The 24,740-nt window shown below is 38.1% G+C and overlaps 1 pseudogene; it reads right to left on the reverse strand.

The window, feature by feature from the left end:
- Positions 1–21,281: 21,281 nt before the first annotated feature.
- LOC110130656 (ubiquitin-conjugating enzyme E2 variant 1 pseudogene) lies at positions 21,282–21,746 on the reverse strand (annotated as a pseudogene).
- Positions 21,747–24,740: the final 2,994 nt, after the last annotated feature.

Below are 24,740 nucleotides of genomic sequence, written 5' to 3' on the forward strand. Positions count from 1 at the left end.
AGAAGCAAAAGGCAAAGGGGGAAGGGAAAAGATATACCCAACTGAATGCAGAATCCAGAGAATAGCAAGGAGAGATAAGAAGGCCTTCTTAAATGAACAATGCAAAGAAATAGAGGGAAAACAATAGAATGGGAAAGACTAGAAATCTCTTCAAGAAAATTGGAGATATCAAGGGAACATTTCATGCAAGGATGGGCATGATAAAGGACAGAAACAGTAAGGACTTAATAGAAACAGAAGAGATTAAGAAGAGGTGGCAAGAATACATAGAAGAATACAAAATACAAAAATGTCTTAATAATCCAGATAACCATGATGGTTTGGTTACTTACCTAGAGCTGGACATCCTGGAGTATGAAGTCAAGTGAGTCTTAGGAACTTAGGAAGTATTACTATGAACAAAATTAGTGGAGGTGATGGAATTACAGCTGAACTATTTCAAATCCTAAAAGATGATGCTTTTAAAGTGCTGCACATAATATGTCAGCAAATTTGGAAAACTCAGCAGTGGGCATTGGATAGGAAAAAGTCAGTTTTCATTGCAATCTCAAGAAGGGCAATGCCAAAGAATGTTCAAATTGCCACACAATTGTGCTCATTTCACATGCTAGTAAGGTAATGCTCAAAATCCTTCAAGCTAGAGGCTTCAGCAGTATGTGAACTGAGAAATTCCAGATGTACAAGCTGGGTTTAGAAAAGGCAGAGGAACCAGAGATCAAATTGCCAACATTTGTTGGATCATAGAGAAAGCAAGGGAATTCCAGAATAAACATCTACTCTGCTTCATTGACTATGCTAAAGCCTTTGACTGTGTGGATCACAACAAACTGGAAAATTCTTAAAGAGATGGGAATACCAGACCACCTTACCTGCCTCCTGAGAAACTTGTATGCAGGTCAAGAAGCAACAGTTAGAACCGGACATGGAACAATGGACTGGTTCAAAATTGGGAAAGGAGTACATCAAGTTGTATATTGTCACTCTGCTTATTTAACTTCTATGCAGAGTACATCATGCAAAATGCCAGGCTAGATGAATCACAAGTTGGAATCAAGATTGCTGGGAGAAATATCAACTTCAGATATGCAGATTATACGACCCTAACAGCAGAAAGAGAAGAGGAACTAAAGAGCCTCTTGATAAAGGTGAAAGAGAACAGTGAAAAAGCTGGCTTAAAACTCAACATTCAAAAAACTAAGATCATGGCATCCAGTCCCATCACTTCATGGCAAATAGATGAGAAAAAATGGAAACAATGACAGACTTTATTTTACTTGGGCTCCAAAATTACTGCAGATGGTGACTGCAGCCATGAAATTAAAAGACGCTTTCTCCTTGGAAGGAAAAGTTATGACAAACTTAGCACATTAAAAAGCAAAGACATCACTTTGCTGACAAAGGTCCGTCTAGTCAAAGCTATGGTTTTCCCAGTAGTCATGTATGGATGTGAGAGTTGGACCATAAAGAAGGCTGAGCACTGAAGAACTGATGCTTTCAAATTGTGGTGCTGAAGAAGACTCTTGAGAGTCCCTTGGATAGCAAGGAGATCAAACCAGTCAATCCTAAAGGAAATCAATCCTGAATATTCATTGGAAGGACTGATGCTGAAGCTGAAGCTCCAATACTTTGACCACCTGATGTGAAGAGCTGACTCACTGGAAAATACCCTGATGCTGGGAAAAGTTGAGGTTAGGAAGAGAAGGGGTGACAGAGGATGAGATGGTTGGATGACATCACTGACTCAATGGACATGAGTTTGAGCAAACTCCAGAAGATAGTGAAGGACAAGGAAGCCTGGCATGTTGCAACCCATGGGGTCGCAAAGAGTTGGTCATGACTGAGTGACTGAACAACAGTAACAAATGTTTAGAGTACCACAATTTAACATATGAAACACTGGGAAAATCCACCTCCAAAACACAGGATTTGTTTCATAAATTAGGATACCTTTTTTGAAGAATAACTTACAACCACAAAAAACCACATTTTCAAAGAACATTTTATACAGTGTGACTAATGATCATGATATATTGTTAACAAAAGTTGCTAAATAATATCTTATAATACATGGTCACTATTTTTTAAAACCAAAACATGAATGTAATTACTTAGGCATGACTGAAAATACATCTTTTAAAACACCTAAATTCTGTCCTTTCCAAAATTTTATGCAGTAACAATATACGACTTCTTTAAATAGGGAAAAAACTATTTAAAACTAAAAAAAAAAACCTGTTTTAAAAATACTTCTTCTAATTTAGGTTAAAAGTGATGAAGCCTTCTATATAATTAAAGCCTCAATAATTCAATAATTCAGAAAATTATGCTTTTCATACTAATGGAAAATAAACACTTCCTTGACATTTTTGCTAAAGTAGAAATGATACACAATTATAATCATAACCTGTTATGTCTTAGGATGAACAGTTCCAATAGTTACATATTTTAAACATACAAATTTCTCTGAAATACAAATATGATCAAGTCCACTTTTCTCAACTACATGTCCATAAATTCATTCTAAATGGAGGCAGCAGGGACTTCCATGGTGGTCCAGTGATTAAGAATTCCCCTGCCAATGCAGGGGACACAGGTTCTATCCCTGATCCAGGAAGATCCCACATCCTGTGGGGCAACTAAGCCAGTGCACTACAACTACTGAAGCCCATGTGTCTAGAGCCTGTGCTCTGCAACAAGAGAAGCTACCGCAATGAGAAGCCTGTGCACTGCAAGCAAGTGTAAGCCCTGCACACCAAAACTAGAGAATACCCTCATGCAGCAGCAAAGACCCAGCACAGCCAAAAATAGATAAATAAATATTTTTTAAAATGTCAGGGTCCACTACCCACAGGTGTGAGGGCTGGGGGCTGTTGAGCCTCCAAGGTGCAGAAGCACTTTCATTGTAGAATCAATGTTCCTGAACTTCAGGAGAGCAAGAAAGGAGTGGGCAGACAGGGGAAAGAGATCACTTTGCTTCACTGATGTGTGAATTCTTTCTTCTGGAACTGCCAGATTTCATCATGACAAGATGCATCATATAAGAACACAGGCACAAGTCACCCCTAACAAGAAATCAACACAAACCACTCAACCAACCTTTCCCTCCAAGGGCAAAAACCAAAAGGAAGAAGGAATACAACCCTAAAGCCTGGGAAAAGGAGACCTCAAGTGGAGCAAGTTAGAAAAAAAAATGAAAAGACAGAGAAATACAGCACAAATGAAAGAGCAAGGTAGAAACTCACAAGACCAAATAAACGAAGAGGAAATAAGCAATCTACCTGAAAGAGAATTCAGAATAATGATAGTAAAGATGCTCTGAAGACTTGAAAATAGAATGGAGAAAATGCAAGAAACATTTAACACAGTTAATACAATCACCAAGGAGAAATCTAAGATATGCAGATTATACCACACATGTCAGAAAGCGAAGAGGAACTAAAGAGCCTCTTGATGAAAGTGAAAGAGGAGAGTGAAAAAGTTGGCTTAAAACTCAGCATTCAGAAAACTAAGATCATGGCATCTGGTCCCATCACTTCATGGCAAATAGATGGGGAAACAATGGAAACAGTGACAGACTTTATTTTCTTGGGCTCCAAAATCACTGCAGATGGTGACTGCAGCCATGAAATTAAAAGACACTTGCTCCTTGGAAGAAAAGCTATGACCAACCTAGACAGCATATTAAAAAGCAGAGACATTACTTTGCCAACAAAGTTCATCTAGTCACAACTAGAGTTTTTCTAGTAGTCATGTATGGATGTGAGAGTTGGGCCATAAAGAAAGCTGAGCACCGAAGAACTGATGCTTTTGAACTGCAGTGTTGAAGAAGACTCTTGAGAGTCCCTTGGACTGCATGGAGATCAAACCAATCAATCCTAAAGGAAATCAGTCCTGAATATTCATTGGAAGGACTGATACTGAAGCTGACACTCCAATAATTTGGCCACCTGATGCGAAGAGCTGACTTCTTAGAAAAGACCCTGATGCTGGCAAAGATGGAAGGCAGGAGGAGAAGAGGACAATAGAGGATGAGATTTTGGATGGCATCACCAACTCAATGGACATGAGTTTGAACAAGCTCTGGGAGTTGGTGATGGACAGGGAAGCCTGGTGTGTTGCAGTCCTTGGAGTCACAAAGATTTGGACATGACTGAGTGACTGAAATGAAATGAACTGAATATACAAGGGAAAACCCATATGATTAACAGTGGATCTTTCAGCAGAAACTCTGCAGGCCAGAAGGGAATGGCAGGATATATTTAAAGCACTGAAAGAGAAAAATCTACAACCAAGATTACTATACATGGCAAAGATCTCATTCAAAATTGGAGAAATCAAAATCTTACAGACAAGCAGAAGTTAAGAGAATTCAGCACCACCAAACCAGCCTTGCAACAAATACTAAAGGGACTTACATAGCCAGTAAACACAAGAGAAAGGAAAGACCTACAAAAACAAACCCAAAACAATCAAGAAAATGCCAATAGGAACATATATATCAATGATTACCTTAAATGTAAATGAATTAAATGCACCAACCAAAAGATACAGACTCACTAAATGGATACAAAACCAATTCTGTAAAGCAATTATCCTTCAATAAAAAATAAATTAATTTAAAAAACCTCAAATATGAAAACCCATATATATGCTGCCTACAAGAGACCCACTTCAGACCTAGAGACACATACAGACTGAAAGTAAAAGGATGGAAAAAGATATTCCATGTGAATGGAAACCAAAAGAAAGCCAGAGTGGCAATCCTTATTTCAGACAAAATAGACTTTAAAATAAAGAATATTATAACAAGCAAAAAAGGCACTACATAATGAACTAGGGATCAATCCAAGAAGAAGACATAACAATTGTAAATATTTATGTACCCAACATAGGAGCACCTCAATACATAAGGCAAACACTAACAGGCATAAGAGGGGAAATTGACAGTAACACAATAATAGTAGGGGACTTTAACACCCCACTTACACCAATGGACAGATCATCAAAACAGAGAATCAATAAGGAAACACAAACCTTAAATGAAACATTAGACCAAATGGACCTAATTGATATCTTCAGGACTTTCCATCCAAATGCAGAAGAATACACTTTCTTCTCAAGTGCACATGGAACATTCTCCAGGATAGACCACATCTTGGGCCACAAATCAAGCCTCAGTAAATTTAAGAAAATTGAAATCATATCAAGTATCTTCTCTGACCACAATGCTATGAGACTAGATATCAACTACAGGAAAAAAAACTGCAAAAAACACTAAACTCATGGAGATTAAACAATACATTACTAAATAACAAAGAGGTTACTGAAGAAATAAGAAGGGAAATAAAAAGATTCCTAGAAACAAATGACCATGAAAATATGACAACCCAAAACCTATCAATTCAGTTCAGTCACTCAGTTGTGTCCAGCTCTTGCAACCCCATGGACTGCAGCATGTGAGGCTTCCCTGTCCATCACCAACCCAGAGCTTGCTCAAATTCATGTCCATTTACTCGGTGATGCCATCCAAACATCTCATCCTCTGTTGTTCCCTTCTTCTCCTGCCTTCAATCTTTCCCAGCATCAGGGTCTTTCCCAACGAGTCAGTTCTTTGCATCAGGTGGCCAAAGTATTGGACCTTCAGCTTCAGCATCAGTCCTTCCAATGAATATTCAGGACTAATTTCCTTTAGAATTGACTGGTTTGATCTCCTTGCAGTCCGAGGGACTCTCAAGAGTCTTCTCCAACACCACAGTTTCAAAAGCATCAATTCTTCAATCACTCAGCTTTCTTTATGGCCCAACTCTCACATCCATACATGACTACTGGAAAAACCATAGCTTTGACTAGATGGACCTTTGTTAGCAAAGTGATGTCTCTGCTTTTTAATATTTAATATGATGTCGGGTTTGTCATAGCTTTTCTTCCAATGAGCAAGCATCTTTTAATTTCATGGCTGCAAACCTATGGGATTCAGCAAAAGCAGTTCTAAGAGGGAAGTTTATAGCAACACAATCCTACCTCAAGAAACAAGAAAACATCAAATAGACAACCTAACTCTACATCTAAAGCAGCTGGAAAAAGAAGAACAAAAAAACCCCAAAGTCAGCAGAAGGAAAGAAATCATAAAGATCAGAGCAGAAATAAATGAAAAAGAAATGAAGGAAACAATAGCAAAGATTAATAAAACTAAAAGCTGGTTCTTTGAGAAGATAAACAAAATTGACAAACCACTAGCCAGACTCATCAAGAAAAAAAAGGATAGAAAATCAAATCAACAAAATTAGAAATGAAAAAGGAGAGGTTACAACAGACAACACAGAAATACAAAGGATCATAAGAGAATATTATGAGCAACTATATGCTAATAAAATGGACAACCTAGAGGAAATGGACAGATTCTTAGAAAAGTTCAACCTCCCAAGACTGAACCAGGAAGAAATAGAAATTATGAACAAGCCAATTACAAACACTGAAATTGAAACTGTGATCAAAAATCTCCCAAAAAACAAAAGCCCAGGGCCAGATGGCTTCACAGGGAAATTCTATCAAACATTTAGAGAAGAGCTAATGCCTATTTTTCTGAAACTCTTCCAAAAAATTGCAGAGGAAGGAACACTTCCAAACTCATTCTATGAGGCTACAATCACCCTGATACCAAAACCAGGCAAAGACAACATGAAGAAAAGAAAATTACAGGCCAATATCACTGATGAAAATAAATGCACAAATCCTCAACAGAATTCTTGGAAACAGAAGTCAACAACACATTAAAAAGCTCATACACCGTGATCAAGTTGGGTTTATTCCAGGGATGCAAGGATTCTTCAATATACACAAATCAGTCAATGTGATACACCATACTAACCAACTAAAACATAAAAACCATATGACCATCTCAATAGATGCAGAAAAAGCCTTTGACAAAATTCAGCACCCATTTATGATAAAAACTCTTCAAAAAATGGGCATAGAAGGAACCTACCTCAACATAGTAAAGACCATATATGATAAGCCCACAGCAAACATTATTCTCAGTGGTGAAAAACTAAAAGCATTCCCTCTAAGATCAGTAACAAGATGGGGTTGTCCATTCTCACTACTATTATTCAACATAGTTTTGGAAGTCCTAACTACAGCAATTAGAGAAGAAAAGAAATAAAAGGAATCCAGATTGGAAAAGAAGTAAAACTCTCACTGTTTGCAGATGACATGATACTGTACATAGAAAACCCTAAAGATAGTATCAGAAAATTACTAGAGCTAATCAGTGAATTTAGCAAAGTTGCAGGATACAAAATCAATACACAGAAATCACTTGCATTCCTATATACTAACAATGAAAAATCAGAAAGAGAAATTAAGGAATCAATCCCATTCACCATTGCAACAAAAAGAATAAAATATCTAGGAATAAACCTACCTAAGGAGACAAAAGAACTGTATATGGAAAATTATAAGACACTGATGAAAGAAATCAAAGATGACATAAACAGATGGAGAGATATTCCATGTTCCTGGGTAGGAAGAATCAATATTGTGAAAATGACTATACTACCAAATGCAATCTACAGATTCAATGTGATCCCTATCAAATTACCAATGGCATTTTTCACAGAACTAGAACAAAAAATTTCACAATTCATATGGAAACACAAAAGACCCTGAATAGCCAAAGCAATCTTGAGAAAGAAGAATGGAGCTGGAGGAATCAACCTTCCTGACTTCAGACTATACTACAAAGCTACAGTCATCAAGACAGCATGGTACTGGCACAAAAACAGAAACATAGACCAACGGAAAAATATAGAGAGCCCAAAGACAAACCCATGTACCTATGGGTTCCTTATTTTTCTAAAAGGAGGCAAGAATATACAATGGGGCAAAGATAGCCTCTTCAATAAGTGGTGCTGGGAAAACTGGACAGCTACATGCAAAAGAATGAAATTAGAACACTTCCTAATGCCATACACAAAGATAAACTCAAAATGGATTAAAGACCTAAATGTAAGACCAGAAACTATAAAACTCTTAGAGGAAAACATAGGCAGAACACTCAATGACATAAATCAAAGCAAGATCCTCTATGACCCACCTCCTAGAGTAATGAAAATAAAAACAAAAATAAACAAGTGGGACCTAATTAAACTTAAATGCTTTTGCACAGCAAAGGAAACTATAAACAAGTGAAAAGACAACCCTCAGAATGGAAGAAAATAATAGCAAATGAAACAACTGACAAAGGATTAATTTCCAAAATATACAAGCAGCTCATACAAGTCAATACCAGAAAAACAAACAACCCAATCAAAAAATGGGGAAAAGACCTAAACAGACATTTCTCCAAAGACATACAGATGGCTAATAAACACATGAAAAGATACGCTCAACATCACTCACTATTAGAGAAATGCAAATCAAAACTGCAATGAGATACTACTTCACACCAGTCAGAAAGGCCATCATCAAAAAGTCTACAAACAATAAATACTGGAGAGAGTGTGGAGAAAAGGGAACCCTCCTACACTGTTAGTGGGAATGCAAACTGGTACAGCCACTATGGAGAGCATGGTGGAGATTACTTTAAAAACTGGGAATAAAACTGCCCTATGACCCAGCAATCCCACTCCTAAGAATATAGCCTGAGAAAACCAAAATTGAAAAAGACACAATGTTCATTGCAGCCTATTTGCAATAGACAGAACATGGAAACAACCTGGATGTCCATTGACAGATCAATGGATAAAGAAACTATGATACATATATACAGTGGAATACTACTCAGCCATAAAAAGGAACATATTTGAGTCAGTTCTAATGAGGTGGATGAACCTAGAGCCTATTATACAGAATGAAGTAAGTCAGAAAGAGAAATATAAATATTGTATACTGATGCATACGTATGGAATCTAAAAAGATTGTACTGATGAATTAATTTTCAGGGTAGCAGTGGAGAAACAGACATAGAAAACAGACCTATGGACACGGGGGAGGGGAGGAGGGAGAGGGTGAGATGTATGGAGAGAGTAACATGGAAATTTACAATACCATATGTAAAATAGATAGCCAACAGGAATTTGCTGTATGACTCAGGGAACTCAAACAGGGGCTCTGTGACAGTCTAGAAGGGTGGGATGGGGAGGTGGATGGGAGGAGGTTCGGGAGGAGGGGACATGGGTATACCTATGGCTGATTCTTGTTGATATATGACAGAAAACCACAAAATTCTGTAAAGCAATTATCCTTCAATTAAAAAAAAAGAAAAAATATTTTTGGAGGACTCAAGTCAACAGTTATCAGTAAATATTTATTGTGCATTTACCAGGAAAAAAAAAAAAAAGGAGGCAGAAATAAGCTTGAACTTTGGAGCAAGAAGCCATGGCTTCTAGTTCCTGGGCCACCACCTGTGAGCACTGTGACTCAGGTCAATTGTTTTTTTCTTACCTCTCCTTTTCTCTTTTATAAAATGGAAAAATTAACAATTTCTTCCTCAAGTCTTCTCATGTGGATCAAATTAAATAATATGGATGAAAGTACTGTGAAAATTGTTAAATCGCATCTCCACTGTTCTTTATTATGTCTATTTCCTGTGAGACAAACATTACCCTTTGCTTGGCTTAGCGAATCCCTGGATACATCTTACTAACTAAAAATCTACAATCACACGGTACTCATGGAGGGAAACTGTATTTTGTAGAATGTTATTGATGCCTCAAATGTTTAAGTGGCTGCTCCTTTCTCCCCATGTAGAAAATGGCTTTCGAAAGTAATTCATCAGAAAGCTATTTGTGGAAGGCGTTGCTTAACTCATTTAGGCACTACAATATTCCCTTCTTTCTGTTAAGATCATTTGCAGTTTCATGGGCAGAATTATGTTTTTGAGAGTTTTGCAGCTTAGGTGTGGTGTTTGTTTTCCATCAGCGTTGTTGACCAATTTAGAATCTCACTCAGACCCAGCTGATGGTCTCTCCAGCAGCCTTCCAGCCTAAGGAAGGAACAGGGTTAAGAAAACAAGCATGAATATTTTTTTACAGGCCTATTATATGTTAAAAAAATTCTCAGAAAGGACCTCAATTAGCTCTAGCAATGAATACAATTTTCATGGGTTTGCTTAGGTATCTGCAAAACTCTTCCCTCATGTAAAAAATAGAAATAAAAGAGTTTTGTAAACTTCTTAAAAAATATCAGCCATTGCACCTAATAGTTTAGGGTGCTCAACTTTTTGGGTGATGCAGTATTTATGGGTTTTTTTTTGGGGGGGTGGCTAAAAAAATCTGGTCTTCATCTCTATAGTGACAAATAAGGCTTTTTAGTCTTCAAGTGCCCTGGAGCATAAACAGAATCCTTCCCTAGCAAGCACCAGACAGAGAGGAGATTAGCTTTTTCTGTTGCTCTGAGGTACATTCACTCATATTAATCTTGTCATCCTGTGTACCAGTGCCCTCTTGTGAAAAATACCGTTATGGGTCCACACTTGTTTCGATTTTGCCTGTTTCTTATTTAAAAAGAGAGAGAGAGAGAGAGAGAGAAAATGTAGATCAGACAGTGATTGAAGCGTTTTGCCCCCTCCCTTTCTCCTTCCTGCTTTTCCTTTTTGTTTTTATCCGGTCTCCCTTTCCATTTCCTCGCCACACACTCTGCCTCCTTGACCTCAAATTGTTCTCCTCTTTCTTTATCTTAATAGATTTTTAGAAGCATGAAGCTGATGTCAATTCTAAGAAGTCTGTCTATCCCTAGAGCCCAAACATTTTGACCTTTATTTTTTTTCTCAAAGTTTTAGGGTTTACATTTAAGTTCATGATCCATTTTGAAAAAATTTTCCCACTCCCCACCAAAGAAAATAGATAATAGAAAATATAGAATTACTTGGGTCTTTAACATAAATCACAGCAAGATCCTCTATGACCCACCTCCCAAAGTAGGAAATAAAAACAAAAAATAAAAAAAAGAGACCTAATTAAACTTAAAAGCTTTTGCACCTGAGGGAAACTATAAGCAAGGTGAAAAGACAGTCCTCAGAATGGGAGAAAATAATAGCAAATGAAACAACTGACAAAGAATTAATCTCCAAAATATACAAGCAGCTCATGCAGCTCAATACCAGAAAAATGAACAACCCAATCAAAAAGTGGGCAAAAGAACTAAACAGACATTTCTCCAAAGAAGACATACAGATGGCTAATAAACACATGAAAAGATGCTCAACATCACTCATTATTAGAGAAATGCAAATCAAAACCACAATGAAGTATAATCTCACAGCAATCAGAATGGCCATCACTCAAAAAGTCTATAAACAACAAATGCTGGAGAGGGGATGGAGAAACTGTTGGTGGGAACACAAAGTGGTACAGCCACTATGGAGAACAGAGGGGAAATTACTTTAAAAACTGGAGATAGAATTTCCATATGACCCAGCAATCCCACTTCTAGGCATATACCCTGAGGAAACCAAAATTGAAAAAGACACATGTACCCCAATGTTCATTGCAGCACTATTTACAATAGCTAGGACATGGAAGCAACCTAGATGTCCATTGGCAGATGAATGGATAAGGAAGTTGTGGTACATATACACAATGGAATATTACTCAGCTATAAAAAGGAATGCATTTGAGTCAGTTCTAATGAGGTGGATGAACCTGGAGCCTATTATACAGAGTGAAGTAAGTCAGAAAGAGAAAGACAAATACTGTATATTAATGCATATATATGGAATTTAGAAAGACAGTATCAATGATCCTACATGCAGGGCAGCAAAGGAGACACAGATGTAAAGAACAGCAAAGGAGACACAAATGTAAAGAACAGACTTTTGGACTCAGTGGGAGAAGGCGAGGGTGGGATGATTTGAGAGAATAGCATTGAAACATGTACATTACCATATGTAAAATAGATGACCAGTGCAAGTTCAATGCATGAAGCAGGGCACTCAAAACCAGTGCTCTGGGACAACGTAGAGGGATAGATGGTGGGGAGGGAGGGGGAAGGGGGGTTTCAGGATGGGGGGGGCACATGTATGCGGGTGGCCCTTTCATGCTGATGTATGACAAAACCATCAAAATATTATAAAGTAATTATTCTCCAATTAAAATAAAATTTTAAAAAAAGAATTACTTGGATCGTTAGACTTATTTCCCATCTTCATCTTCATGATTTGAAGTTACTGCGGACTGAAAGGAAACAGTAGTATTTGGGGACAAAAATAAAGTTACTGTCCACATTTAACTTCAAGGTTTGTGATAGGTTGCTGAGCCAGAGTAAAGTTGTAAGACAGCTTCACAGGACAATATTTTCTCTTAACAGAATAAGCCTCAGTTTCCTACTCTATGAAATGGGGATGATAATACTAATACACAATTTATTGCTGTTGTTCAGTCGCTCAGTTGTGTTTGACTCTTTGTGACCCATAAGAGGGTGTTTGCCATGACCAGTGCAGTCTCTTGGCAAAACTCTTAGCCTTTGCCCTGCTTCATTTTGTACTCCAAACTTGCCTGTTACTCCAGGTATCTCTTGACTTCCCACTTTTGCATTCCAGTCCCCTATGATGAAAAGGACATTTTTTTGGTGTTAGTTCTAGAAGGTCTTGTAGGTCTTCATAGAACCATTCAACTTCAGCTTCTTCAGCATTAGTGGTTGGGCATAGACTTGGATTACTGTGATATTGAATGGTTTGCCTTGGAAATGAACAGAGATCATTCTGTCATTTTTGAGATTGCACCCAAGTACTGCATTTTGACTCTTTTGTTGACTATGAGGGCTATTCCATTTCTTCTAAGGGATTCTTGCCCACAGTAGTAGATATAATAGTCATCTGAATTAAATTCACCCATTCCCATCCATTTTAGTTCATCGATTCCTAAAATGTCGATGTTCACTCTTGTCATCTCCTATTTGACCACTTCCAATTTGCCTTGATTCATGGACCTAACATTCCAGGTTCCTATGCAATATTGTTCTTTACAGCATCGGACTTTACTTCCATCACCAGTCACATCCACAACTGGGTGTTGTTTTCACTTTGGCTCAGCCTCTTCATTCCTTCTGGAGCTATTTCTCCACTCTTCTCCAGTAGCATATTGGGCACCTACTGACCTGGGGAGTTCATCTTTCAGTGTCATATCTTTTTGCCTTTTCATATTGTTCATGGGGTTCTTAAGGCAAGAATGCTGAAGTGGTTTACCATTCCTTTCTCCAGGGGACCACATTTTGTCAGAAGTCTCCACCATGACCCATCTGTCTTGGGTGGCCCAATATATAATTAGTATTAGTTACTGGAAAAAGTTACCAGGTTGTAGGAGAACTTTAATTGTCTTGTATTTCAAGACAAGAAATGTAGCTTTTATTTGTTATATACAACAGGGTGTCATCAAACTTTTTAGCAGGTTAGTTTTAAGAAAATTGGTACAATGGCAGTGGGTAGGAGGAAAAACTAAAGGTGGGCAGGTTATTTGACTTGCCCAAATGATGTGTTATGATAAACATTGCTAACATTTATTGAATGTTTGCTATATGCCAGGCACTGTGCTAATCCTTTTTCTGTCTCATCTCATTTAATTCTTTCAGCCACTCTGTGAAGTAGGTAATATTTATCTACATTTTACAGATGAACAAACTCAGGCACTGAGCAATTAAAAAATTTACTTAAGCCATAACTTAGTAGGAGGTAACCAAAGAAGAGCTGAGTAAGTGGCAGAGCCACCATTTGACCCAGATTGTCCGGCTTCAGAACCCTCAAGCTTAAACACTGTAGTGTACCATTGCTAATGTCAGTCAACAACTCCACAAAGTGCCATCCATATTTACCCATTAGCATTACTTCAAAGAACATTTGACAATTTGAGGGTTTTCTGTGTAGGATAATTATTCAGTTGTCTTCCACAATCTGGGTATAAAGTGTCTTGAGTTTGTGATTTTTTATCTATCCCTCAAGCATTTTTTAAAAAAAGATTGTTTATAGTAGAAATCTTACTAAAATATACTGTAAGTTTCACTGCTTTTGTAAAGAGTTTTCTTGAATCTGATTAATTCTGGATTTTTATATATGTCAATTCTTTTATTTTGGAAGCTAAACCTTTAGAAACTATTAAGGTTTGGAGTACAGTGTGAACCTATAGTTGCTTCTTTCTTTTCTTCTTTCTTCTTCCCTTTCTCCCTCCCTCTCTCCCTCTTTCCTTCCTTCCTCTCTCCTTCCGACACTTCTTTCCTCTTCTCTTCTTTCTCCCTCCCTCCTTCCCTCTTTCTCTGCTCTTCCTCCTTCTCTTCCTGCCTCCCTCCCTCCTTCTCTCTCTCTCTTTCTCACTCCCTGACTCACCGATTCTCTCAGTTGTTAGTGAGGGCTTACTTTCCCCTTTGGCCTTAAGCCCCCAGGTCACTTGTACATACTTCTTGTCTTCTTCCTTGTGATTTGCTGTCTTTGCTCACAGATGTCAGAGTTCTGTTGCTGTTCTTGTGTTTTATAACACAAGATCTTCTTTCCTCTTTGATATTCTTCCCATTGTTTTTCACTGATCTCTCTCCTCCCTTCCTATTCTCTGTTTTGCTGCAGTGGGACTGGATTTTGCTATCTAGGCCAATCAATCAACTATTCCTTTTCCCTGGGCAAGGTTGGGGGGTGTTGTGTAAAATTTTACCCCTTTTCTCTGGCCAGTGAAAACATTATTGACGAGACCTATAAACTATGCACTTTTTACTTCTTAGCTATTTCATAGTTTCTCTTATTTTGGGATTCTTGTTTGCTTTAAATAGCTGAGGTTACTAAACATCTAAATCTGGAAAATCTTAGCTCTATATTTTTTCTAGAATAGAGGGCTTAATAGCATTTAACTTTGAAAAGTCTAAATTGTGATAGTTTTAAATTTAATTATTGCAATAAGCATAAAATAGCAATGTATTTGTTAAATACTCTAGTCTTTCAACTATTTTCCATTTAAAGCTACATAAGTTCTGAAAATTTTAGTCCACAAAAAAATAAGCAAACCTGCACATGGATGTTTATGTCAGCTTTATTCATAATTGGTGAACTTAAAAATCTTCTGAGCCTAATGGCTCAGAAAGTAAAGAATCTGCCTGCAATTCAGGAGATCTGGGTTTGATCCCTGGGTTGGGAAGATCCCCTGGAGGAGGGCATGGCAACCCACTCCAGTATTCTTGCCTGGAGAATCCCATGAACAGAGGAGCCTGGCGGGCTATAGTCCACAGGGTCGCAGAGTCAGATGTAACTGAGTGACTAACACAAGGAGACAAGGACAAGGAAAAGCAACCAAGATGGCCTTCAGTAGGAGAATGGGCAAATAAACTGGGGTACACCCAGACACTGACAGTATTATTCAGCACTAAAAAAGAATGAGCTATGAAGCCATGAAAAGACATGGAGGAACTTTAAATGCACATTACTAAGTGAAAGAAGCCAATCTGAAAAGGCTACATACTATGATTCCAACTATGTGACATTCTGGAAAAGGCAAAACTATGGAGATAGTTAAAAGATCAGTTGTTTCCAGGGACTGGGAGATGGGGAGGAGGGACAAATAGGTGGAGCCCAGGTGAATTTTAGGTCAGTGAATATACTAGGTATGATTCCATAATGATAGATGTATGTCCAAGTAGACAGATACATTTGTCCAAGTCCACAAATTATAAAACACCAAGAGTGAGCCCAAATGTAACTTACTTTGAGTGATAAGGATGTATTGATGTAGGTTCATCAGTTGTAACAAATGTACCACTCTGGTGACAGGGTGTTGATATTTGGGAAGGCTATGCAGTTGTGAGGTCAGGGAGTATATAACGTCTTTGTGCCCTCCCCCGCCCCCAGTTTTGCTGTGAACCTAAAATTGCTTTAAAACAAAGAAGTATTTTTTAAATTGAGATATAATTAGCCTATAACATTGTGTAAGTTTAAGGTGTATAGTATATTGATATGACACATTTATATATTGCAGTATAATTACCACCTTGAGTGAGTGAGTGAGTGAAGTCGCTCAGTCGTGTCTGACTCTTTGCGACCCCATGGACTGTAGCCTACCAGGCTCCTCCGTCCATGGGATTTTCCAGGCAAGAGTACTGGAGTGGGTTGCCATTGTTGGCCAATACCTCCATTATGTCACATAACTATTACTTCATTTTGTGGTTAGAGCATTTAGTATCTAGTCATTTAACAACTTTAAGGTTTATAATACAATATTTCTAACCATAATTTCAATGTTCCACATTAGATCTCCAAAACTTATTCCTCATCTAACTGCAAGTCTGTACCATTTGACCAACATCTCCTTAATTCCCCCACCTTCAGGCCCTGGTAACCTCCATTCTACCCTCTGTTTCTATGAGCCTGACTTTTTTAGACTCTACTACATACGAGTGAGATCACACAGTATTTCTCTTTTTCTTTCTCAGTTATGTCACTTAGCATAATGCCCTCAAGTTTCATCATGCTATCACAGATGGAGAGATTCACTTCTTTCTCATGGTTGAGTAATATTTAATTGTGTATATATAAATCACATCTTTTTTATCTATTCATCCATGGATAGTCTCTTAAGTTGTTTCCTTATCTTGGATATTGTGAATAACACTGCAGTAAACATAGATATGGGCTTCCTTTGCGGCTCAGTTGGTAAAGAATCCACCTGCAATGTGGGAGACCTGGGTTCGATCCCTGGGTTGGGAAGATCCCCTGGAGAAGGAAAAGGCTACCCACTCCAGTATTCTGGCCTGGAGAATTCCATGGACTGTACAGTCCATGGGATTGCAGAGTCGGACATGACTGAAAGACTTTCACTTCACTTCACTTCAAACATAGATATGTGAATATCTCTTGATATTCTGTTTTCATTTTCTTTGTATATATAACCAGAAGTGGAACTGCTGGCAGTTCTATTTTTTAATTTTTTGAGGAACTTCCATACTGTTTTCCATAGTGACTGCACCAAATTTACATTCACACCAAAAATGTATCAGTTCAGTTCAGTTGCTCAGTTGTGTCCGACTCTTTGTGACCCCACAGACTGCAGCACACCAGGCCTCCCTGTCCATCACCAACTCCCAGAGTTTACTCAAACTCATGTCCATTGAGTCAGTGATGCCATCCAACCATCTCATCCTCTGTCGTCCTCTTCTCCTCCCGCCTTCAATCTTTCCCAGCATCAGGGTCTTTTCAAATGAGTCAGTTCTTTGCATCAGGTGGCCAAAGTATTGGAGTTTCAGCTTCAGCATCAGTCCTTCCAATGAACATTCAGGACTGATTTCTTTTAGGATGGACTGGTTGGATCTCCTTGCTGTCCAAGGGACTCTCAAGAGTCTTCTCCAACACCACAGTTCAAAAGCATCAATTTTTTGGTGCTCAGCTTTCTTTACAGTCCAACTCTCACATCCATACATGACTACTGGAAAAACCACAGCCTTGATAGATGGACCTTTGTTGGCAAAGTAATGTCTCTGCTTTTTAATATGCTATCTAGGTTGGTCATAACTTTTCTCCCAAGGAGCAAGCATCTTTTAATTTCATGGTTGCAATCACCATCTGCAGTGATTTTGGAGCCCCCCAAAATAAAGTCTGCCACTGTTTCCACTGTTTCCCCATCTATTTGCCATTTCCACATCCTTACCAACACATGTTATCTTTAATCTTCCTGTTGATAGCCATTTTAATGAATATGAGGTGATAGCTCATTGTAGTTTTGATTTGCATTTTCCTGGTGATTAGTGGCATTGAACATGCTATCATGTATGCCTTAGGCATTTGTAGGTCTTCTTTGGAGAAATGTCTATTCTGTTTCTCTGCCCATCTTTAATTGGATTTTTAAATTATCAACTGTATGAGTTTTATAAATATTTTGTACATTAACTCCTTTTCATATATATATGGTTTGCAAATATTTTCTCCTACTCTCTAGGTTACTTTTTCATTTTGTTGACTGTTTATTTTGCTCTGCAGAAGATTTTTTGATATTTTTCTCACTTACTTGTTTTGCTTTTGTTGCTTGTGCTTTTGGTTTTATATCAAAAAAGAATCATCACCAAGGCCAATTGTCAAGGTGCTTTTTCTTTAAGCTTTTTTCTAGGAGTTTTATGGCTTCATGTTATATATTTAAAATTTTAATCTGCTTTGGGTTAATTTTTGTGAGAGGTGTAGGATACAGGTCTGGCTTAATTATCTTACATGTGATTACCCAGTTCTCTTAACACTGATATTGAAGATATTATCCTTTTCACATTGAGTATTCTTATGTCCCTTGTCAAATATTAGTTCACTGTGTCTATAGATTCAATGCAATTTCTATCAAAATTCCAATGGCATTTTTCACAGAAAGAAAAAGCAAGTCTAAAATATATACAGAACCACACACACACACAAAAAAAACAACTCAGAGTAGCCAAAGTAAGTGAAAGTCACTCTGTTGTGCCCAACTCTTTGTGATCCAGGCCAGAATACTGGAGTGGGTAGTCTTCCTCTTCTGCAGGAGATCTTCCCAACCCAGGGATCAAACCCAGGTCTCCCACATTACAGATGGATTCTTTACCAACTGAGCTATCAGGGAAGCCCCAAGAATAGCCAAAGCAATCCTGAGAAAGAAGAACAAAGCTGGAGGCATCATACTCCCTGGTTTCAAACTATACTCAGAACTGTAGCAATAAAAACAGTATAACAGTGGCATAAAAATAGACACATAGACTGATAGAACAGAATAGAGAACCCAGAAGAAAACTCCCCCATAAAGTCTTAATAAAAAATTATGTAAGTTTATGATTTTTAGATTATATGATTTTTTAAATTGCTGTTACAGTCACTCTAGAAATTTAAAACAGCATTTAAATTATTTTATAATTGAATAGGCTTTAGTTAATTTTTGACATGCTTTCTAGAAAATATTTTAATCATAACTCAATCTAGTACAGAGTTAAATCTGTAAGGCCCATTAGCTTTTAAAAAAAAATATTATTGGAGTATAGTTGATTTGCCTGAAACTAACACATCATTGTAAAAGGGCCATTGACTTTTGAAGAGAATCTTCTCGCACTCAGGATCTATTTGAGAATTAGGAAGACTTTGTTTGGTCTTCCCTGGTGGCTCAGACAGTAAAGAATCCACCTACAATGCAGAAGACCTGGATTCGATCCCTGGGTCAGGAAGATCCCCTGGAGAAAGAAATGGCTACCTATTCCAGTATTCTTGCCTGGGGAATTCCATGGACAGAGAAGCCCTGGAGGCTATAGTCCCTGGGGTCACAAAGAGTCAGACACAACTGAGCAACTAACTCTCACTCTCTCTCTCAGGACTTTGTTTAAAAGCAAAGTAACAAAATGAAACACTAGCTCTGAGTCTTTGAAACAGAAGTTTCTTTTCCCTAAAGTAAAATTGTTTACATTTATAGATGCAAATAGTTCTTAGTGAAATTATTGCCTTTTAAAATTTGCTTTTGAATACTAAAATTCATAACCTTTTTTCCTTAAAGAAATGATATGACGTCTTTCTGAGGACCTGTCTGCTTTTAGTTTAAACTGGAAAACATTATCAAGGTTCATCAAAATTAAAGGTGGGAAAAAATAGGTTCTTCTTATGCCTTTAACTTATTAGAAAATATAAGACTACTTTATCACTAATGGATTTGCTTCAGGTTAATCGTGTAAAATGGCCCTATCACTGCCCTATTTAACAAGCTGTTTCCCTTTGTTCAAGAGTCTTCAAATGAGAATGGAGGTATATTCCAGTCCATTTACATTGCTTATAAATCAAGCAAATCTTCTCCAAAGGAAGAGTTTTATTTGATAGGAGAAAATGTTTTAAAGTAAGGCAAACCTCCTGATTTATACATTCAATTGGAAATGAATGTACACATTCAATTGGAAACCAACCTCTGAAACTGTTTTACCTGAAGAATTACTAAGAAGGTGGTAACTTTTCCAAGAATGATTTTCCCAGGAAATTGGATCATTTTAGAAAAATGGCAAATATCATGAATGGCATGTGAACTGGCCCTGCAAAATTAAAAACTTAAGACTCTATCCACTCTGCCTGGGTCAACAGGGCAGTGGTGCTGGCTCTGTGTTACATTACTTTAAGGTCATTGTTACGGGTCATGAGGGGTTAACCACAAAATACAAGGCAGAGGCATGGTTGGGTAGACTCTGTCAATCACTGTGAATTTATGTAGCAGGCTTACAAGGCATAAAATGATTTTGTCCTTAATCCCAGGGCCCTGGGTAGCATTGGTGGACTGTACAGTGACATTGAGAACTGGAATTGTAAAGTCAACACAGAATAAGTTCTCTGAGGCTTCATGAAGTCTAGAACTATAGTTGCTCTAACAATTCATTGTAATGTAAGTGGAAAATATATTTAATCTTATGTGTCAAACCTTGATCAATCAATTAATAGTGGCTATTGAGGGCTTTGTGTTGAGTAAGATTCTTAGGCTTATCTAAAAGGAGTGCTGAGATTAGGTAGCAATATATGCCATAAACCTGAGAGTAAGAAGTGGGTGCAACCTTGCCGATTGATTGCCATTCCTGGTCTGGGAGTTGCTGCTGTCTCTTAGGCTGTGACCTATCTTGCCTAGCTAGCTCCTCATTGATGGTTATTTTTTTTATTTTATTTTTAATTTTATTTTTATTTTGACTATGCTAGGTATTTGTTGCAGCACACAAGCTCTCTAGTTGCCCTGCAGCATGTGGGATCTTAGCTACATAACCAGGGATTGAAACTTTGCCACCAGACCACCAGAGAAATTCCCCTCTTTGATGTTTAACAAAATTCTCTCACCCAAGTTATAACCAGGGTCAATTATTCCGACAAATTTATGAAAACTTTGAGGGGCATATGGCCTTTGAGACTAATGTACCTACTTTTCCACTTGTTGATGGGATCACCCCTTGAAAGTTAGAAGAGAATGTGGTCATATTATCCTTTCTTTCTGAGGCTCACTGTATTGTGAGACTGGCTTCTGAAACCAGCGTGCCACAACCTTCTTGAGATGGGTGGCTAGTCAGTCTTTATCTTTAACTGCCACTTAAATTTAACTCCCCAGATTAGTCAGATGGCCTCACACATCTACTTGCTTGAATGTGCGGATTTGTTGTTGTTATAACACAACTTATATATTTAAAATGGACAAAAAAATAGTATCATTTACACTATCTTAAGATAAACTTTGAATGGGAGCTTCCTTTTAGTACTTCAAGGTCTACAAGACATATCTAGAAAATTTGCTACTGTGGAAAATGAAGACTGCTTAAATCAATGGAGGGAGTTCAGGAGGGCCTATGGTTTTTCTTCTTGGTTAATTGCTATCACACTTTCCTTCAGGTAACTGAGGGAGTTTCATATTTTCCTTAGACATCATTGAGGCTTCCTTGGTGGCTCAGATGGTAAAGAATCTGCTGCAATGCAGGAGACCTGGGTTCGGTCCCTGGGTCAGGAAGATCCCCTGGAGAAGGGAATGGCAACCCACTCCAGTATTCTTGCCTGGTGAATCCCATGGACAGAGGAGCCTAGTGGGCTATAGTCCATGGGGTTGCAAAGTTGGACAAGACTGAGTGACTAACACTTTAGACATCATTAGGTGCTGAAGCTCTTGCAGGAAAACTTTTATGCTGTATGAATTCTGCCATTTTGCTAGCACTGATAGGGCTCTTGAGTCCACCACTCCATCAGAACCATTAACTCCATTCATATTAGTTTTTATTACAAATCTTACAAAAGTGTGTGCTTCTTGGTATTTAGGTTCACAATCTATTTTAAGGGTATATATTAATCATCAGGGTCAGTTGGTGGCATCTTGCATCACTGTCACTCAAAGGCCAGCACCTAGATTGTGCTTTGGAATGATTCTTTTCCTAGCAGCAAGTATCTGCTTGGATCAGATCTGCCTTATCTCTTTGGTAGTCAGAGACTCATGTCTGTTTCCTGTCCACCTTGTCCTATACTTTTTATTATGGTGGATCTCTTGGCCTGAATTGCTGGCCCAGAGCTTTACCAGCCATACTGTCACTTGGCATTTGACCACATCAAATTCTTGTTACCTGCTTAGACTTTGGCTCTTTTTTTTTTTTTTTTTTCCCATAAGCATTGGTATATATGCTCTCCAGGTTTTTATTCCTGTATCTACTCAGTTTCTGGCCCACTGCTCTTTATGGATAGCTATAAATTTCTCACTTATAACTCATTGCCTCCTTCAACTTTTAACCCATTAGTTGTTTTAGACTGAATTTTACATCTTGTGAAAACACTTAGTTCCAGTCCCTCACCCTCTCTGTATAACACATCAGTTCAGTTCAGTCGCTCAGTCGTGTCTGACTCTTTGCGACCCCATGAATCGCAGCACGCCAGGTCTCCCTGTCCATCACCAACTCCCGGAGTTTACTCAAACTCATGCCCATCGAGTCGGTGATGCCATCCAGCCATCTCATCCTCTGTCGCCCCCTTCTCCTCCTGCCCCCAATCCCTCCCAGCATCAGGGTCTTTTCCAATGAGTCAACTCTTTGCATGAGGTGGCCAAAGTACTGGAGTTTCAGCTTCAGCATCAGTCCTTCCAATGAACACCTAGGACTGATCTCCTTTAGGATGGACTGGTTGGATCTCCTTGCAGTCCAAGGGACTCTCAAGAGTCTTCTCCAACATCACAGTTCAAAAACATCAATTTTTCAGCACTCAGCTTTCTTCACAGTCCAACTCTCACATCCATACATGACCACAGGAAAAACCATAGCCTTGACTAGATGGACCTTTGTTGGCAAAGTAATGTCTCTGCTTTTTAATATGCTATCTAGGTTGGTCATAACTTTCCTTCCAAGGAGTAAGCGTCTTTAATTTCATGGCTGCAGTCACCATCCACAGTGATTTTGGAGCCCCCAAAAAATGAAGTCTGCCACTGTTTCCACTGTCTCCCCATCTATTTCCCATGAGGTGATGGTACCAGATGCCATGATCATAGTTATCCAGTATTGACAAAAAGCTGTCAGGTGAGTTAGGAGTGGGCATGGGGTTAAGGGAATGATGGTTGTGGCCTGTCCCATAGAATCAACACAATAGCATCAACCAAAGAAATTTGGGTCTTCTGAAGCTTGTCTGAGGCATTTAGACCAGAGTAGCAAGGCTGCAGGCTCCAGTAATCTCCTTTTGGCAGGCTGAAAATATCATACTTAAATTTGAATCACATGTGTCAACATGCATTCAAACCTATTCTTCCAATTAGGTTAAGCATATAAGTACACTACCATGTATAAAATAGATGTGAGATGGTGGTGAGGAGGGAGATCCAAGATGGAGGGGTATATGTATACTTATTCACTGATTCACTTCGTTGTACAGCAGAAACCAACACAACATTGTAAGACAATTATACTCCAATTAAAAAAAAACATGCATTCAACTAGGAAAGCAGATAGATGAAACAGTGGAAATAGGCTTATAGGCTTGTACTTAGAATGAATCAGTAATTCTTTTAAAATATAGGGTTGTATACTATGGTGAAGTCACTTTACATTCATGCTTGTGTGTGTGTTCAAGACATAATTTAAGAGCAAAAGGGGACTTTAGGGATCATATAGCCCAATGTTCTAATTTTACAGATGAAGAAACCAAAGCCTGGAGAGGTTAAGTGGCTTGTCCAAGGTCACATAGTTGGCTAGTAGTACAGCTAGGACTAGAAAGAACCCAGGTCATCTTACATGCATTCCTTTTTAGGCATTATTCTGTCTCTCCACAGTTGCATTGTTTTCAAATTATGAGTGACTCAGCTCACTTCAAAGGGCATAGAACTAATTTCCTTCTGATTGAAATGAGGCAGTCACAGGGTTTCACACAAGAAAATTGAAAAATGATGTATGTGACTTATTTCTTTGTTCCTTTCTGTTTTTGTCTCTTGATCGATAGGCAAAGGAAGCTAGGAGAAATAGTTGGAAGCAAGACAAGGATATCCAAATTCTTCCAAGGAGCAGAGGGCTCATACATTAGGGAAAGCAAACTAATATCTGCTCGTTGTTGGAGTGAAAACAGGCAATTATATGTATCTGTCTCATTAGAGAGGTAGACCAAGATTGTAACTATCAGAATCTCTCCTTCTAAATTGCTCAGAGCCTAGAAGATAATGGATGCTGACTCTAAAGGGAGTAAAACACTCCTTATTAAGTGAACCAACCTTGGTACTAAGAAAGAAGGACACCTTGGAAGACATCCAAGTCTAGTAGGAGGATTGGCTCTTTTTTTAACAAAGGGAAAATAGTAACTCCTGGTTTAATGGAAATGTTCCCCCAGTGTATTGTGAAATTGTTCATCTGAGATCTTTTACTTGGGATCACATGCAATCTGTCTGCCTATTACTAAATTGGACCTGCCTACCTCATTTTTTTTCATTTTGTTGTTATTATTGTTGCTGTCTATTCATTCATTCTTTCAGTATTTATGTGTTTACTATATTCTAAACACTATTCCAGATTCTAGAGATACAATGTGAAACCAAGTCCAATATCTTGGTTTGGAGAGGCTGCAGTCTACTGTGGAGAGAAAGATAAGTAAAAACAATAAATGGAGTCTGAAAAAGAATGTGATATAAATATCCTCAAGGTACTATAAAATAGCAATTATCTATCTGAGATGGAAAAGAAAGGCTTTCTGGAAAGGTTAGGCTTGCGTCACTCTTGAAAGAAAAGTAGGAGCTGGGCAGTCAGTTGAAAGAAGAAATTGAGAGGACAGAATTTACAAATACAAAAAAGCTGAGATAGCCTAACACATTCCATGT

Source organism: Odocoileus virginianus, unplaced genomic scaffold (genome assembly GCF_023699985.2).
Source record: "Odocoileus virginianus isolate 20LAN1187 ecotype Illinois unplaced genomic scaffold, Ovbor_1.2 Unplaced_Scaffold_1, whole genome shotgun sequence".
Taxonomy (NCBI): domain Eukaryota; kingdom Metazoa; phylum Chordata; class Mammalia; order Artiodactyla; family Cervidae; genus Odocoileus; species Odocoileus virginianus.